Source organism: Prionailurus bengalensis, chromosome X (assembly GCF_016509475.1).
Source record: "Prionailurus bengalensis isolate Pbe53 chromosome X, Fcat_Pben_1.1_paternal_pri, whole genome shotgun sequence".
NCBI classification, from domain to species: domain Eukaryota; kingdom Metazoa; phylum Chordata; class Mammalia; order Carnivora; family Felidae; genus Prionailurus; species Prionailurus bengalensis.
Genome location: NC_057361.1, coordinates 36,832,177 through 36,849,926, shown reverse-complemented (window position 1 = coordinate 36,849,926; position 17,750 = coordinate 36,832,177). Strand labels below are relative to the sequence as shown.

At 41.9% G+C, this 17,750-nt stretch overlaps 1 protein-coding gene across 19 annotated transcripts in view; it reads left to right on the top strand.

The window, feature by feature from the left end:
• CASK (calcium/calmodulin dependent serine protein kinase) overlaps positions 1–17,750 on the top strand; it is a 358,988-nt gene that overhangs the window by 273,990 nt on the left and 67,248 nt on the right. The window lies entirely within an intron of this gene.

Sequence of the window (17,750 nt, the reverse complement as noted above, 5' to 3'; positions counted from 1 at the left end):
CCACCATAGGACACAAATTATTCTAAAGCAACATTCCCCAGGATGTATTCTACAGCACATTGCTCTGGGAGAGAGTGATTGGCCTTGCCATGGAGGGGGAAGGGGGTAGATCTTAAATGTACTGGTTAAATTATTTATCGATTAAGTAAGTTAGGGAAATGCTACATTCTTTATGCTTATATAGGTTCACAGTGGATATTAGTACTTTTTTACTGGTTTTTTTTTTTTTGAGAGAGAGAGAGAGAGAGCAAGGGAGGGGCAGAGAAGGGGGGGGAGGACAGAGGATCCAAAGCAGGCTCCGCACTGACAGCAGAGGGCCCGAGGCAGGGCTGCAACTCACGAACTGTGAGGTCATGACCTGAGCTGAAGTCAGACACTTACGACTGAGCCACCCAGGCACACTGGATATTAGTATATTAACAGCTCTGAGATGCCCTGTAGCAAAGAAACCGGAGGGACTCTAATAGCATTTCTGAAACTAATTTGGGCGTAGAACTTGTATTCACAGCCCTGTCAAGTTGACGAGGACCAGTTTGGGAAAGCTAAGCCTATGAGTGTTGCATACGTTCCAAGTTCACGCTGAGTGCAGTCATAGGTAACCTACAGTTACTTCTTTGCATAAATGCAGTCAAATCAAATTAATTACCAAATTTTAAAAATTAGTTTGGCTTTTTTACATAGTGTCTGTCTTAATCAGGCCTGACTGAGTGCCATAGCACGCAATCCTAAAATTTGAGTGCCTTAACAGGATAAAAGTTTATTTCTTGCTCATATCAGAGTCCAGTGCAGGTAGATTGGGGATGGGGGTGGGGAATATCTGCCACACAGTCATCCAGGGATCCGGGCCTCTTCCATTGTGTGGTTCTGCTATCTCCCAGGGTTTTGGAATCTTCCACTGAATCATTTGCACCCAGCAGCAGATGAACAAAAATGGAGAATTTTGTAGAGTCATGGTTGGAAATGGGCTGTATCACTTTTGCCCACATTTCAATGGCAAGTACTTGTTACATGCCTACCTAGCTACAAGAGAGCCGGGGAATATAGTTTTAACATGCACTAAGTAAAATAAGCCAGACAGGGAAATACAGATACTGCATGGTATCACTTATACGTGGAATCTTTAAAACAAAAAAGTGAAACTCCTAGAAACACAGTAGAATGATGGTTGCCCCATGCTGGGGCAGAGGGTGGGAAATGGGAGAGAGGTTGGTAAAAGGGTACCGACTTTCGCTTATATGATGAATAAAGTCTGATGCATAACATGGTGACTGTAGTTGATAGACTGTATTATATAATGAAATTTGCTAAGAGAGTAGAACTTAAGTGTTGTCACAAGAGAAAAAAAAAGGTAGGGGCTCCTGGGTGGCTCAGTTGGTTAAGTGACTCTTGGTTTCGGCTCAGGTCATGATGTCACAGTTCGTGAGATCAAGTCCCGTGTTGGGCTCTATGCTGATAGTGCAGAGCCTTATGGGGATATTCATTCTCTCTCTCTCTCTCTCTCTCTCTCTCTCTCTCTCTATCTATCTATCTCAAAGTAAATAAGTAAATATTTTTTTAAGTTAAATATGTGAGGTGAAGAATGTGTTGATTAACTTGATTGTGGGAATCATATCACGTTGTACACTTTAAATATATTACTCAATTGTACTCCAATAAAGCTAAGAAATGCACTCAGGAGGATAAGGAAATGGGTCTTCTCTTTAGCGTAATTTATCTTAGGTAATTTGAGGACATGTCAGATTAAGTTTAATTACAAGTAACTGTCACTTTCCTCGGGCACCAGAAAGCCTTTGAAGTGCATTCTGTTTTGTGGAGTGCTCTTGACACTGCTGCCACCGCTGCTTAGCATTCCATTTTCTTCTTCATCGTCACCATCATCATAGTTGTCATTATTGTTTTGTGTCATGTCAATTAGAGTTTGACCTCTGTTCATTGGCTAAATATCTCCTGTCGTCTATCATTGGTTCCTGCAATGCAGAAGGTTTTCACAATAGTGAATTCCCTGCAGAAGTTCTGCCCTTTACTAGATCTAGCAAGTGGGATTTTTTTTCATGTTTATTTATTTTTGAGAGAGACAGAGATACAAAGCACAAGCAGGGAAGGGGCAGAGAGAGAGACAGAGAACCCAAAGCAGGCTCCAGGTTCTAAGCTGTCACCACAGAGCCCGATGTGGGGCTTGGACCCATGAACCACGAGATCATGACCTGAGCTGAGGTCAGATGCTTTAACTGACTAAGCCACCCAGGTGCCCCACAAGTGGGATATTTGAAAGAAGCTGCAGCAACGCATGGAGATTTGGTTTATTTCAATGTAGTCAGTGGTTAGGTCATTGCTAAGATCTACGGATCTAAAAGATCAAGGCCTTTTTGTCATTTAAGGCTCAGAGAGGCCCAAACTGTTTTTCAGGGTGTTATTTTTCTGACTAGTGTAACAAGGCATCTGAGCACAGCCAGCTGGAGACTGCAGGGGAAATGCAAGGACATCACTAGTTTCTACAAGGAGGGGCAGATACTCGGACACAAACGGGACTTTGGAACTGAGCCAGGCCACCACTTACTGCTCAGTGCTAAGCTTTTCAGACCTCACTGAAAACGTGTGTTTTGAATAACTGCTGCGTTCTTGGGTAGACATTATAGCAGCTTCAGAAGAGACTCCTCGATTTTCGTGAGGAAAAACACACTTAAAGTTCCTTTGGATTCTTATGAATTATAAAGTTAAGAAAGTGTGTATAGTATCAGCACCTGCCCTGTCAATGCATGTCAATTTGAAAAGGAGCGAGTGGACTGACCAGTAAAAAGACACCATGTCTGCAGGATTTTGCAGACAAGCACTACACACGAATCTCAAAACCCCCTGAAATGACTTCACTGTAAGGCCATTCCCTGGGCAGTGCTGGGTTCTGAAGATCCAGACTGGCTCCTCCTTCAATGAGAAGCTTAATTGTCATGAATGACCTGAGCCATCATTAGAATGTGCCCTCATGATCTCCAGCCCATAAATATGGCTCATTAAGCCCTTGTCTCAGACTGTGTTTCGGTAATATAATCAATGAAGTTTTCAAGTAGCTGCCATATAGAGAAGTCTAACCATTGAAACCGTTTTTAACACTTAAGTGCTTACGCAAAAAGGAACGTGGCATGACCAACCCTTGAGAAAAAGCTTTTCAAATTTTGACCATTCATTGCTCTTCCTTCTAATAATGTTCCATAGCCTGTGCTTGGATGGGAATTGTTGTTTTACAGAGTCAACACTGATTCCATTTTTAAGGATTCCAAGTAGTGACACCTAGTGGCATACTTTTGTGGCCCATGGATTGATTGTCACTTAACCCCACTGAGCCATTTTATAAAATATCTTTATTTTATTTAAATAATTCCTGTTAACTCAACAACACTCTAAGCAGCTAAGTTTGAGGTCATAATTTTTAAGCTGACAAAAAGAGGATTACGTTCCTACAAGATCGTCTAGGACTTCATTTTTTCTAGTCATGCCTTTTTTTTTTAAGTTTATTTTTATTTGAGAGATAGACAGTAAGCAGGGGAAGGACAGGGAGAGGGAGACAGAATCCCAAGCAGGCTCTGCGCTGCCAGCACAGAGCCAGATGTGGGGCTCGAACTCAAGAACCACAAGATCATGAGCTGAAGTCAAGAGTCTGACGCTTGACCGGCTGAGCCACCCAGGCACCCCCTAGTCATGCCTTTAAAATAGTAAGCTGAGGGGTGCCTGGGTGGCGCAGTCGGTTAAGCGTCCGACTTCAGCCAGGTCACGATCTCGCGGTCCGGGAGTTCGAGCCCCGCGTCGGGCTCTGGGCTGATGGCTCAGAGCCTGGAGCCTGTTTCCAATTCTGTGTCTCCCTCTCTCTCTGCCCCTCCCCCGTTCATGCTCTGTCTCTCTCTGTCCCAAAAATAAATAAACGTTGAAAAAAAATTTTTTTAAATAGTAAGCTGAAAATGCAAAAGAAATATTATTAGAATTTGGAGGAAACAAAACATCTGTTGTGTTGAAAGAATTTATATTAAAACAAAAGGAGAAATACTGTGGTTGCACTAAAAGGAGAAATGCTTTATGATTTGAACTCTAGTAAAACGCCTCTAGTTTAATCTGTAGTGAGAAATTAAAAAAAAGAAAAACCAATCCAGAAATTTCTAAATGTTTGCTCCCCAACAAGTTCTACCTGGCACATATATACTACTCCTTACTTTGTGGGGAGAACTAAAGAGGCTTGACGAGGAATGGTGTTTGGTCTAGCTTGGTCCATATGTCTGTTCTCACAAATTAAAAGCACCGGTGCAGAGATGCTCTGTGTATAAAATATGCAGATCAATTTCAGTAAAATGTATTTTGGCACATGTATGAGCTTGCTGAGGCTGCCACAACGAAGTGTCACGACCTGGGTGGCTTCAAATAACAGTCTGGGAGGCCAGAAGTCCTAAATTAAGCCATCAGCAGGGCCATGCTCCCTCCAAAAGCTTCAAAGAAGACTCCTTCCATACCTCTTTGGAAGCTTCTGGTAGTTGCCTACAATCCCTGGGGTTCCTTGGCTTGTAGATGCACCCCTCCAGTCCCAGCCTCCGACTGCCCATGGCATTTTTCTCTATGTGCCTGTGACTCTGTGACGACCTTTTTATAAAGACACCGGTCATTGAATTTAGGGCCTGTCCTAATCCAGTATGACCCCATCTTAATTAAATCTTCAAAGACCCTTATTTCCAAAATAAGGTCACATTGTGAGGCTCCACATAGACATGAATTTTGAGGGGAGAGTAGGCCGCCCAGTACCACCTGGAAACCTGATTTTGCCCTGAATTGATTCTTCAGGTGTGAATGTAAGTTACACAGATTTAATATAAAATAATGAAATGTTACCCCGTCATTCTTTCAGTGAGCTTGCTTAGGAATTGGTGTTAGGGTGTACTTCTGCCTCTTAATGATATTTTGAGTTAGTTTTGGCTTGCCACTTGTATGTGATACGTTGGATTGTCAGATGACAGATGCGTTTTTGGACCGAAAAATCAAGAGTTTTTTTTTTCAGTTAAAAAGCCTTTTGCAAGTGTTATTTGCTGGTGATTCGCAGTCTTCTCAATTTTTTGTAGAAATTTTGCTATTACAGAATAAATGTTTACTTTGTAAGTCAACAATGTCATAAAACATTGTTAAATGACACATTTATCTCTCTCTGCCAAACTTTGACAACTAGTTTTAAACATTCACCCACCATCTGTCATACCTCTGAACAGCTGTTAACATTCGTTATAGACTGCTGTTTCCATAGTAAATGTGATGCCCCACCTAATTAAGATTATTTTTGTGGGAAGTCCTAAAATTATGTTCAATTTCTGATTAGATTAATAAAACTCATTGCAGTGGCAGCTTAATTTAGCACTTTTTGTGTTGATTTATATGTAGATTTTTATTATAGATTAACTGGTATTTTAAGATACTACATTAGAAATAAATCCGTGTCTAGAATCCTGCATATTTTGTATAACTGACATCTTTATTATAGTTTTTTACTGTTTAGGGAGAGTTAGGGTTTTTTATCCAGCATTGGAAAACTACAACTGTTGATTTACTATTTTGGTTTTTTGAGATGATATTAAATTAGTAGTCCTATTTGGGAACAGCATATTTTTAGAACTCCAAAGTTTCCTAAAGGGGGAAAAAAATGGAACTTCTGCAGTGATTTGATGTTTTCCAGCAATTTGCGGTTTGAGAAGTAAGTTGATACACTGTTAAGTTTGGATGTTTAAACAGATTACCAGTCAGGAAATGCCAAAGCTAAATTTCCCATAAATTTGTAGTCCAGTCAAGTTAGACTTAAATGTCTAGAATATTCTGAGCACCTTCAGCAGTTGAACTACGGGGACCTTCTCAGGGTCCCTTCTAGTCTTAAGCATGAGCTTCAGCAAATATGAGAGCAGCCAGGTGGCGGGCCAGTGGTGTCACATTTGTGCTACTTTGCCTCCTGGGGCCTGGAGACTGAAGCACACTGCTGCTCACTTGGGGAAAAGGGGTCTCATTCCACTGTTTCTGACTGGATGGGCAAAACTCCTGTGCCTGTTTCTATCAGTGTACCCACGTATTAGCGTCAGTAGAAAATTACCCCATGAGGGGTGCCTGGGTGGCTCAGTCAGTTGAGCGTCCGACTTCGGCTCAGGTCATGATCTCGCGGTCTGTGAGTTCGAGCCCCACTTCGGGCTCTGTGTTGACAGCTTGGAGCCTGGAGCCTGCTTCGGATTCTGTGTCTCCCTCTCTCCCTGTCCCTCCCTTGCTCACGCTCTGTCTCTCTCTCAAAAATAAATAGACATTTTTAAAAAAATTAATAAAAAAAAAAGAAAATTGCCCCATGCAACAAAGTCCCTGGGGTAAAGAGAGCTAGAAATAGCATATATCCTGAATATTTTCAAAGTAATTTTTCTTCATTCTTAATGAAGTTACCCACAAACTTAGCAAAAAAAAAAAAGGCTACTAAGTATATGGTCATTCATTAAGCAGCAGTAGAAAACGAATACAAGCAGAAACAAAGCAAGGTTTGTCTGCTCTTAACCATTTCTATTCAACATTGTACTGGAGGTCCTGGCCAGTGCAGTAAAAAAGCAAGAAAAAAAAATTCAAGGCATGCAGATAAGAAAGGAAGAAGTAAAACCATCTTCTCACAGAGATATATTCTTGTATGTAGAAAATCCTAAGGAATCCACACAAAAAATCCGCTAGAACCAATAAGCAAGCTTAGCAAGAATGCGGGGTATAAGATCAATATACCAAAATTAACTGCATTTCTACATACAAGCAGCAAATCATGTGAAAGTAAAAGTAAAGAAATACAATACCATCAAAAAGAATAAAATAGCGAATTGAACAAAAGTATAAGAGGACTCATACACTGAAAACTACAAATGTTGCTGAAAGAAAGTAAAGAAGGTCTCAATAAATGGAGATAAAGAGATTGTTGGATTGGAAAACAGTATTGTTAAGGTGGCAATTTTCCCCATATCAATCTATAGATTCAAGACAATCCTTGTCAACATCTCAGCAGAATTTTTTGTTTTTGGTAGAAGTTGACATGCTGATCTTAAAATTTATATGGAAATGCCAAAACAGTTTTGAAACAAAAAAGAAGCTCAAAGTTAGGAGACTGATTTCAACACTTACTACAAAGCTACTGTAATGCAAATAGTACAGTATTGGTGCAAGGATAGACTTACAGATCAGTTGAACAGAACAGAGTTCATAAATGAACCTTCCCATTCATGGTCAGTTGATTTTTCAGCAAAAGTTCCCGGGCAGTTTAGTGAGTAATGAATAAATGATTTGTTGTTTGTGGGTTTTTTGGGGTTTTTTTTTTAATGTTTATTTTTCTTTAAGACAGAGGGGGCGGGGTGGAGGGAGACACAGAATCTGAAGCAGGCTCCAGGCTCTGAGCTGTGAGCACAGAGCCCAACACAGGGCTCGAACTCACAAGCCATGAGATCATGACCTGAGCCAAAGTCAGACACTTAACTGACTGAGCCACCCAGGTGCCCCTGTTATGTTTTGTTTTGTGTTTTGTTTTGTTTTGTTTTAACATGGTGCTAAAGCAGTGGGATATCCATATGCAAAGAAATTAACTTAGACCCTTAACCTCACATCCCACACAAAAAATTACTACAAGATGGATCATAGATTCATTTTAAGCTTAAAATAAAATTACTTTAAAGAAAATGTAGGAGTTCATCTTCATTAGCTTGGGTTAGTCAAAGAGTTCTTAGATATAACACAAGGGAACTGTTGGGGATGAAGGAAATGTTCTACAACTGGGTTGAGATGATGGTTGTACAACCGTATAGATTTACTAAGAATCCTCAAACTATACATGTACAGTGGGCAAACTGTGCAGTTTGTAAATGAAAAAGCTTTTCTTTTAAGTTTACTTATTTTGAGAAAAAGAGAGCGTGTGCACATGAGCAGGGGAGGGGTAGAGAGAGAGAGAGAGAGAGATGGAAAGAGAGAGAATCCCAAGCAGGCTCCACACTGTCAGCACAGAGCCTGTGCTCTAACCCGTGAACTCTCAGGATCATGACCTGAGCCAAGATCAAGAGTCGGACATTTAATCAACTGAGCCACCTAGGCACCCCCAGCCCCCAGCCAATAAAGCTTTTAAAAATAATAAATGAGAAAGAATTCCCTTTTATTTAAAAAAAAATCTATTTTACTGCTTTCATATATTATTTTAAGGTTAGGCACTGTTGGAAGTTCCTTCCATGTGCTGTGGGTTACAGTGTACCGTGGATCCCACTATGTCATTTGTAATCCATTGTTCCCACTATGACACCACTTTCCAGTGTCTCCTGGATTTGTCCCTGTGTCCTGGCACCAGTCCAGCAAAGCCAGACTGCCCTCAGCAGTGCCCAAAGCCCACTAAGGGGAGGGGGGGGGTCATCCTTGTAGGTTTCACAGGGTCATCACACTGATTTCCTCCTTTCAATATTTCACTTTATGGCTAAGAATTTACCACTTATTGACTTAAAAATGCTAAATTTGTTTTTCTGTCCCAAGAACTGTCTTCTTAACCAATGTGTAGTTGTGCCTTATGAAAGAAGTCCAGATTATGTTTTTTATTTAAAAACATTATGAATCACATGATTTTATATACTTTTCAATAAGAGGGGGTACCTTCTCAGAGCAACATGTTTTAGTTATTCATTTCTTCTACATGCAAATACATATTCGTCATTTCCCAGGGTTCACAGCCTTTTAACAGATTTGACATAATAGCAATTTTTTGTCCTTTTACTGTGGTAAAATATAACATGAAAGTTACCATTTTAACCATTTTTTAAAATGTTTCTTTATTTTGAGAGAGTGTGAGCATGGGAGGGGCAGAGAGAGAGAGGGTGAGAGACTTCCAAGCAGGCTCCTCACTGATAGCGGGGCTTGAACCCACAAACCGTGAGATCATGACCTGAACTGAAATCAGGAGTTGAACACTTAACTGACAGAGCCACGCAGGCACCCCCATTTTAACCATTTTTTAAGGTTCAGCTCAGTGACATTAGGTAGATTCACACTGTTGTGCAGTCATCCCCACCGTCCATCTCCACAACTCTTTTCAGCTTCTGCAACTGAAACCCTGTACCTGTTAAACAGCAACTCACCATTTCGTCCTCCCCCTAGCCGCTGGTAGCTGCCATTCTAGTTTCTGTCTCGATGAATATGACTAGTGTAGATGCTTCATGTAAGTGGAATCATACCATATCTATTGTCTTGTGACTGGCTCATTTCACGTAATGTAGTATCCTCAAGGTTCATCCATGCTGTAGCATGTATCACAATCTCCTTCCTTTTAAAAGCTGAAATAGTCAACCCTCTTCCCCCCAGCTCTGGTCCCTGGCAACCACTAATCAGATTTCTGTTCCAATAGTTTTAACTTTTCCAAAATGTCGTATAAATGGAATCAAACACTGTAGCCTTTTGAGTCAGTCTTTTTGCACTTAACATTGTGCCTTGATATTCATTTACTTTGTTGCAAGGATAATCATTTCCTTTTGATGAAGATGTTTTGAGAGTATCTGAGCAAGAGAAAAGAGAGAGAGAGAGAGAAGGAAGAGAAATAGGACAGTGGTTTTGAGGAGTACTGTGATGTTGATCAAGAATCAGGTATTTGAGGGGCGCCTGGGTGGCGCAGTCGGTTAAGCGTCTGACTTCAGCCAGGTCATGATCTCGCGGTCCGTGAGTTCGAGCCCCGCGTCGGGCTCTGGGCTGCTGGCTCAGAGCCTGGAGCCTGTTTCCGATTCTGTGTCTCCCTCTCTCTCTGCCCCTCCCCCGTTCATGCTCTGTCTCTCTCTGTCCCAAAAATAAATAAACGTTGAAAAAAAAATTTTTTTTTAAAAAAGAATCAGGTATTTGAGGCGAACCTGGGTGGCTCAATTGGTTAAGCTCCAACTTTTGATTTTTGGCTCAGGTCATGATCTCACAGTTGGTGAGATCAAGTCCTGTGTTGGGCTCTACACTGAGGTTGTGGAGCCTGCTTAGGATTCTCTCTCTCCTTCTCTCTGCTCCTCCCCCACTAGAGCACACTCTTTCTCTTCCTCTCTCTCTCTCAAAATAAATACACTAAAAAAAAAATCAGGCATTTGAGAACTGCTCCATTTTATGTATACACCACATTTTGTTTATCCATTCATCCAGTATCAGTGTTTTATGGTAGACAATTCTATAACAGGAAAAACCAAATTTTCAAAATAAAGCTATCCAGTAGTAAGGAATTCAGCCTCAGTTTCATCCCTAAGCAGTTGCTCTATGCAGGCTCCAAGTTAGCTCCTATGTTCTACATCTTTGTGAAGAGGACCATGATTTTCACTGAAAGCATGATTAACTACAGGAGTCTCTCTAGTTCCCTTATTTGTTCAAATGAATTACTTTCTTAAACCAGGGATTGGAATTTACTCTGAAATTCCAAGAATAATGAATCAGCTTGTCCCTGGTCCCAGTGTTTCCCATTCTCTTTTTATGGCACCACAGTCAACTTTACCACAAGGCAAAGGAATGTTCCAAAAGCCATCAAAATGCAACAAGCACTGATTCTTCTTCATGCTGTTCTCAAGGAAAGGAGGAGTTTTCCCCCAGAAAGGAATGTGGTATGCTCCCTTGAAGAATATTTGTTGGGGTTGGCTTGAAGCATTCATCATAGTTGCTTTCTTCTCTTTGTGACCCTTCACACGTTACCTCATTAAAACCTCTTCTGCCAGATCATTTTGTTCTTTTTTTTTTAATTTTTTAAGTGTTTGTTTATTTTTGAGAGACAGAGACAGAGCAAGTGGGAGAGGGGCAGAGAAAAAGAGGGAGACACAGAATCTGAAGCAGGATCCAGGCTCTGATCTATCAGCACAGAGCCTGACGCAGGGCTCAAACTCACAAACCATGAGATCATGACTTGAGCCAAAGTCAGACACTTAACCAGCTGAAACACCCAGGCGCCCCATTTGTTCTCTTTTAACTTGCCACAACGGAAATTCACTTTTGCTACAGTTTCTTGTACAAATGCTTGGGGCACCTGGATGGCTCAGTTGGCTAACCATCTGACTTCAGCTCAGGTCATGATCTCACAGTTAGTGGGTTCGAGCCCCACATCAGGCTCTGCGCTGACAGTGTGGAACCTGCTTGGAATTCTGTCTCTCCCACTCTCTCTGTCCCTCCCCCAGTCATGCTTGCTCTCTCAAAAGTAAATAAATAATAAAAACTTAAAAAACCACACAAATGCTTAGTGCTTACCTATGCAAAGTAAAAGTCACATCATAAGTTAAAAATTATTGTCTTGCCTCAGTAATTTAATACTATGTGACACACTTGATGTAAATGCTTTCTTGTAAAACCACAAATTAATAAGACATTCATTTAGTTTAAATATTTATTATCGTAGATGCTTCAGAGAAGCACATTAGGAAATGAGGTTTCAACACTCTTTTAATGTTGTTAGTAGTTTGTTGTTTTTTTTAATAGAAAAGAAATTCACATCCTAGTGACATTCCTCACAGGTGGGCAGATGCTTGGATCTGGTATTAAAAAAGTACCCTATTTCAGAAGGCTTGATGAAAAGTGAAATAAAGTAACTGGTTTTTCCTTATGCTTTCTTTTGCTTACTCAAGAATAGGCATGATTTGTTTCTTACAGGGCTTAATTTTAGAGTTCTTTGCCAGCTGAAAAAGGCCGACAGAGCAGTCATGTCAGGTCATCTGAGGCCACTGCTGGAGTTTCTCAGCAAGAGCTGTCAACTGCCCAGAATCTGCCACAGTGGCTTATATTGTTAAGCCACCAAAAAGGAGAGTCTTTTTAGACCGAACTAGGAGATCAAGCAAGTCTTAATTTCCTGGTCTCAAAAAAATCCCTGTAAGTGCGATGTTCTAATGAATGGGCTTGAAACAAAAGCAGCTCTGAACACAGACAACTGTAACCTAAACCAAACGAGGGCCTCCTTTGGGGGAACTTTCACTATCAAAATCCAGAGTATCTCACATCCCTCTCAAGAACTCTTGAATTGGCCCAGATGAAGTGATTGCTTAGTTTGCTATTTTCTGTCAGAAGAAAACTTGCATAATTGATTGAGTTGCAGTAGCATATTCCCAAGCCAGCTGGGTCCCTTCTTAAGACCTCATCGTGATTCTCTGAAGCTTGATTTAAGCTAACATTTCACTGCTCTACCATTAGGCTAAAGCTTTCCTGGGGCATCTAATTCAAAGGCTTCCAGGAACATTGACCTGAAGACAGCAAGTTTGTGTATGAACTTGAGCAGGAAAAATAGATATTTAGGTCTCAGAAGATTGTTCTTCAATCTCTAATTTCATAAAACCGGCTCCAGTGCTGTAGCTGAATAGCAGTTCCTTATAGTTTAGTAGTAAACCACCTTTCGCTAGCAATTGGCCAGATTTCATATGTATTTTTTAAGAATACTGTTGGCTATTGATAGCTGACCTGCTGGGTTCACCAAAAAGATGTGACGTTGCAACTTGTTTCGAATCCCCCATCTTCTTCACAGACAATTCACAGAAACGGTAACGAAAGTTCTTAATAAGATAGCCTGTTTCCAGAGCAAGTCGTTTCACTTCCCATTATCATTGCACAGTGTGAACTTGTGGGCACTCTCGTTATCTGTTTTACTAGGATCACAGGCACATTTCATTACATACCTTGCGGCTAAATAAATATTTGACACTTGAAAACTTGAATTCCTTTCCAGCAGGGGACTTCTTTGGTCCATCTGAAGTAAGTGGTCAGAGGGGGCTTGCTAATGAACCTCAACAGAGTTCCCTGCAGCTCTACAAACCCATTCATTATTTGGCCCACATCTGCAGTCTATCTGCAAATGTTAAATCTTCTCTCAGCCAATACACATTCTGGTCCTGAGATTGGGTTTTCTCTGTGCTCAAAAGTTCGTGGGACATATAACCCAGCGATAGTGGTTTTATGCAGTTCTCTGCCAACCATTCCATTTTTTTACACGTTGATCTTGCTAAATGCTGCACATAAAGTAGGAGCAAAACAAACACTTCTATTTGAGGACTAGAAATCGGAAGAGAGTGAGACCTGATGGAATATTGTCTTTTAAAAAAAAAAAAAGGAAACTTAGTTCATTGTGTTGAACATAAATACAAAGTGGCGTCTTAACTGATCTCGTCTTTAAGTTTGGAAGTACATTCTCAGGAGAGTTGAATTGATTATTACCACCAACTTTAGACTGCTCTGTTTAAAATGGCCAATCTCAAATAGAGAATTGTGGCCTCCTAACAGAACTGTGCTTCTACTTTCTTAAGACAGAAAGATGAAGCGCGTCCACATAGTTGTGTGTGGTCATATCTGACCCAGTGCCAGAGAGCAGCCTGTCTGAGACAGTGTGAAACAATCTGTTCCCCTTCCAGCTGTTCACATTTCCTCGTTTTGCTGTGTGTGTGTGTGTGTGTGTGTGTGTGTGTTTTAATAAAAAGTGCTGAAGTTGGTAACCTTAACTTCATTGGAAAGAGAAAACAGCAACAGATTTGCTCTTGTTTTCTCTCTAGGGATAATTTATGAACATTCTTCCCTCCCTCTGCCTCGTCCTCTACACCTCAGCTTTACAAATACACGCAATATCTTCAAACTCATAGTTGCTGGAGGGTAGGGGTGGGGTGTGGAATGGGTGAAATAGTGACGAGGATCAAGGAGTGCACTTGTGATGAGTGCTTGGCAATGTTTGATCACTGTATTGGTACACCTGAAACTAATACAACACTGTAGGTTAACTGGAATTTTTAAAAAGGGCGGGGGGGAGGAAAAAGGGTTCAAAAAATAGGATTCTTGGTATCTTTAAGTTTCAGGAAGGCAAATAGCAAAAAGAAATAATATTTTGTCATTCCAATCCACCGTGAACTTAAGCTTCTTGAGCAGGGGTTGGCAAACGACAACCCAAATCCAGGCCAAATCCAGCCAGCCACCTAATTCTGTAAATAAAGTTTTATTGGAACACGGCCATGCCCATTCACCTATGGATTGTTAATGGCTGCCTTTGCATACACAGCTGAGGTTGAGTGGTTGACAGAGCCCTTACCGCCACAAAGCCTGAAATATTTACCATCTGGCCAGGAAATGTGTAGAATTCTAGCATTCTTTAACTGGGCAAGGCTTGCAGTTGATTGGCTAATATCTTTCAAATCCTATTATTTTGTATATTTTTTCCAACAATCTGCAAATAGAGTTTTCTACAGTTTGTTCCCCAAATATTTGCTGATGGTGTCTCCCTGGCATAAGACTTTGTGTGTTACTGAATTCTGATACAAGCCACGGGAATCTGATATGAGAGAAAGGACAGTGCCTCAGGAGTTCATGGTCCAGTCCCTGCTGCTCTGGCTGCAGAATCCTGAGCATGACACTTCACCTCACTGGACCTCAGCTTGCTCCTTAAAATGGAGGAGCTGAAGAGACAGATTACCTTTAAAAAAAAAAAAAAAAAGTGGAGGAGCCAAATCATGTCAGTCCTCTTCCACCTTGAAAATCTGAAAGTCAGGTTGAAACACACACACACACAGTCAAAATATATTTAATTTTGAGGGAAAGTTCTTAACTATGCAAGAAGGACCAAACATAAGTCATCTGGTTCCTAAAGAAACAAGCTAAGAAATAAGTATTCCCAGTCTGTTTATTTTTTTGTTACTCTGAATTTTTTTTAAATATCTATTTACGGTTCCTAGGCACCAGCTCAAATATGCCTTTATTTTTTAAAGAAACATGTATTAAACATCTCCTGTGTACTCAGCCCCTTTTGGGGTGCTGTTACTAAATGTCAACTCGAGTCTGGTCATGGAAAAGAGAAAGCAGCCCTTAAACAGCATGTTCCAGAATCCTGTCCCTCAGGCAGCCAGCGCCCTCTTGACCATCGATGCCCTTGGTGTGGCAGGTGTCCAGAGGTTGGCTCTGTCCCGGACTCTGCATCCCCAGTATACTCTGCAGCTTGCCTCAGCAGCACCTTCTCAGCTCCTGTCCCCACATGCTACCTGACAGCTACTTACTTCCAGGTCCCTTCGCTCCATGCAGACAGCCATCTTGGACAGGGCTCCATCAAGATGGCCGCAGCAAGATCACACTGTGAGGCAGTTCCTTGACTCCTGGGAAACACACACTCTACATGTGTGGGCTGCCCTGCCACTGGCCTCACCCTGCTGGCAGGGACAGCCCCGGGTGGCCTCCAGCTAAGAAAGAGGCAGGCGTCAGTATCTTTTCACTTGCGACCACAAACACCACCCATCAAGCTGCCCCAAGGACTCTCTCTCACAAAGGGCTCCTACCCGGTGCACCAAGACGAGCCCCCTAACTTGCTGTGACTCCGCAAGCATCCCTCCAGAGAGTGAGATAGTGAGCTCTCGTTACTGGAACCTCCCGTTTCTGCACATGGTTCCTTTGGAGCATCCACCATCTTCCACTTGGCATGAAGAAGGAGGCAACTCCCTCTGTCTTCCTACCCAACAAGAAGGAAAGGGGGATCAAACACTTGGTCTCCTCATCCTGTGATTCCTACAGACTCCAGGCTTCTGAATAGACAGAACAGGGCATTAGGGTAAGTTGGGGAAGGGCCATTTTGGCTGCCTTTCAGCAAGCCCTAGAGGGATGGTCTGGTGGCTTTCTAGTAGACTTGGTACCACTTACTTCCTATTGGCCTTAGCTCTGGGCTCCAGCTCAAAGTCCAAGACAACAGTTGAAGTCCCAGATTACATAATCCTAGATATTCTTTATAGTAGCTGCAGCCTTCCTTTGTTCTCAAAACCCAGCCACCTCTCACTTGCCCCCACGCCTTCATAAAATTCCACCTAGACTTGAACTTTGAATCCATAAGAATGAGAAGTTGAAAAGCTGCATATTTCAGACTACTGTTTTAAAACACTAATGTTAGGAGCGCCTGGGTGGTTCAGTCAGTTGAGCATCTGACTCTTGGTTTCAGCTCAGGTCATGATCCCAAGTTCATGGGATCAAGCCTTGCATCAGGCTGAGGTACACTGAGTGTGGAGCCTGCTTGGGATTCTCTCTCTCTCTCCCTCCCTCCCCCTCCCCCTCCCCCTCTGCCCTGCTCTCATAATCTCCCCCCCACACACAATAAAATACTAATGTGACATTGCATTAAAGCTTTCCTCCATTCATGACTTTTTATTTGCTTGCCTTGCTACATTTCTCAAATGGTTTGTGTTTGTTATGGGTACCCCCAAAATTTTGAGTCTCTAAGGCAAAAACACACTCATGCTTGCACATTCATATAGTCCCCACCCTGGGGCTGGCTCACTTAGTGAGTTGATACTGCCTTCCAGTTGATACCACTGAGGACCAGACTACTCTCAGGTACTCAACAGGACCAAGCTGGCATAGGTTTCTGGGCCTTTGGTTATATAAGTCTTTAAAATTTGTGAGTTCTTTGAAGACAAGAACTGTCATCTTTTTCATTTTCATAACCCCAGTAAATAGAAGTGCACTGCCTAAGACACAGTAGGACCTCAATTTGTGGATGGATGCATGGATGGATTAGTCAACAAGGAATCACTTCTTCCCACTGATGGTGACATAGTGAGTCCCTTGCCTGCCCCTTCCTGCCTCAGTTCTTACTTGCCCTTTTGGTCAACGAGCAGGCAGTTGAGATTCATGATCTATTCTTTCTTTTTTTTTTTTTTTAACATTTAGTCATTTTTGAGAGAGAGAGAGAGAGAGAGAGAGAGAACAGGGGAGGAGCAGAGAGAGAGGATCTGGATCTGAAGCAGGCTCCAGGCTCTAGCTGTCAGCACAGAGCCCAACACGGGGCTCGAACCCACAAACCGTGAGATCATGACCCGAGCCAATGTCAGACACTTAACTGACTGAGCCACCCAGATGCCCCAAATATTCACCATCTATTCTTAGCTATCCATTGCATCCACTGCGTGCCTGGACTCCTCCAGTCCTGGGCTCTCCTAGGGACTGGAGGGGCAAAGGCCCATGTGCACACCTCAGACAGAAGACTCCTTCTTTTCATTCCTTTCTACTATTTCTGCCTTGATGGGAAGCACTCAACCTCTGCCTCATCCCACCACTAGTTCCACCGAACTTTGGGTGAATATGTGATGAACTGGATCAGACCAGTCCAAGGGAAAATTTGGTCTGAGCACTCTTTTGAAAATGTTGAAATTCCAAGCATCTGTATGCCACCTGTGAAGTTGCTGTAAGGCTAGAACGGTGGTTCTCACTTTATTACTCTGTGCCTCAGTTCCTCATCTGTAAAGTGGGAATAATAAGGGTATCAACCTTACAGGGTTGTTTGAGATTAAACAAGGGAATATAAAGAGTTTTGACAAATAACTAGTGTCTAGTAAGTGCTCAATAAAAGTAGCAATTCGGTTTTGTTTTGTTTTAATTTATATAGATTGAAAGACAGCAGGGGAGGGGCAGAGAGAGAGAGAGAAGAAAAATAGTAATTCTTATTGTTGGTACTACTACTGTTACTCTCAAAAGTTAGCACTTGGGCATAAGATTTGCAAATACCAAGGAGTTTATTAAAATATAGATTTCTGGGTTACCTGGGTGGCTCAGTCAGTTGAGCATCTGACTCTCGGCTTTGGCTCGAGGCATGATCTCATGGTTTCACAGGTTCAAGCCCCACATCAGGCTCTGCACTAAACGCAGAGCCTGCTTGGGATTCTCTGTCTCGTCTCTCCCTGCCCCTCGTCTGCTCGTACTGTCTCTATCTCTATCAAAATAAATAAACTTAAAATATAGAGATAGGTAGATAG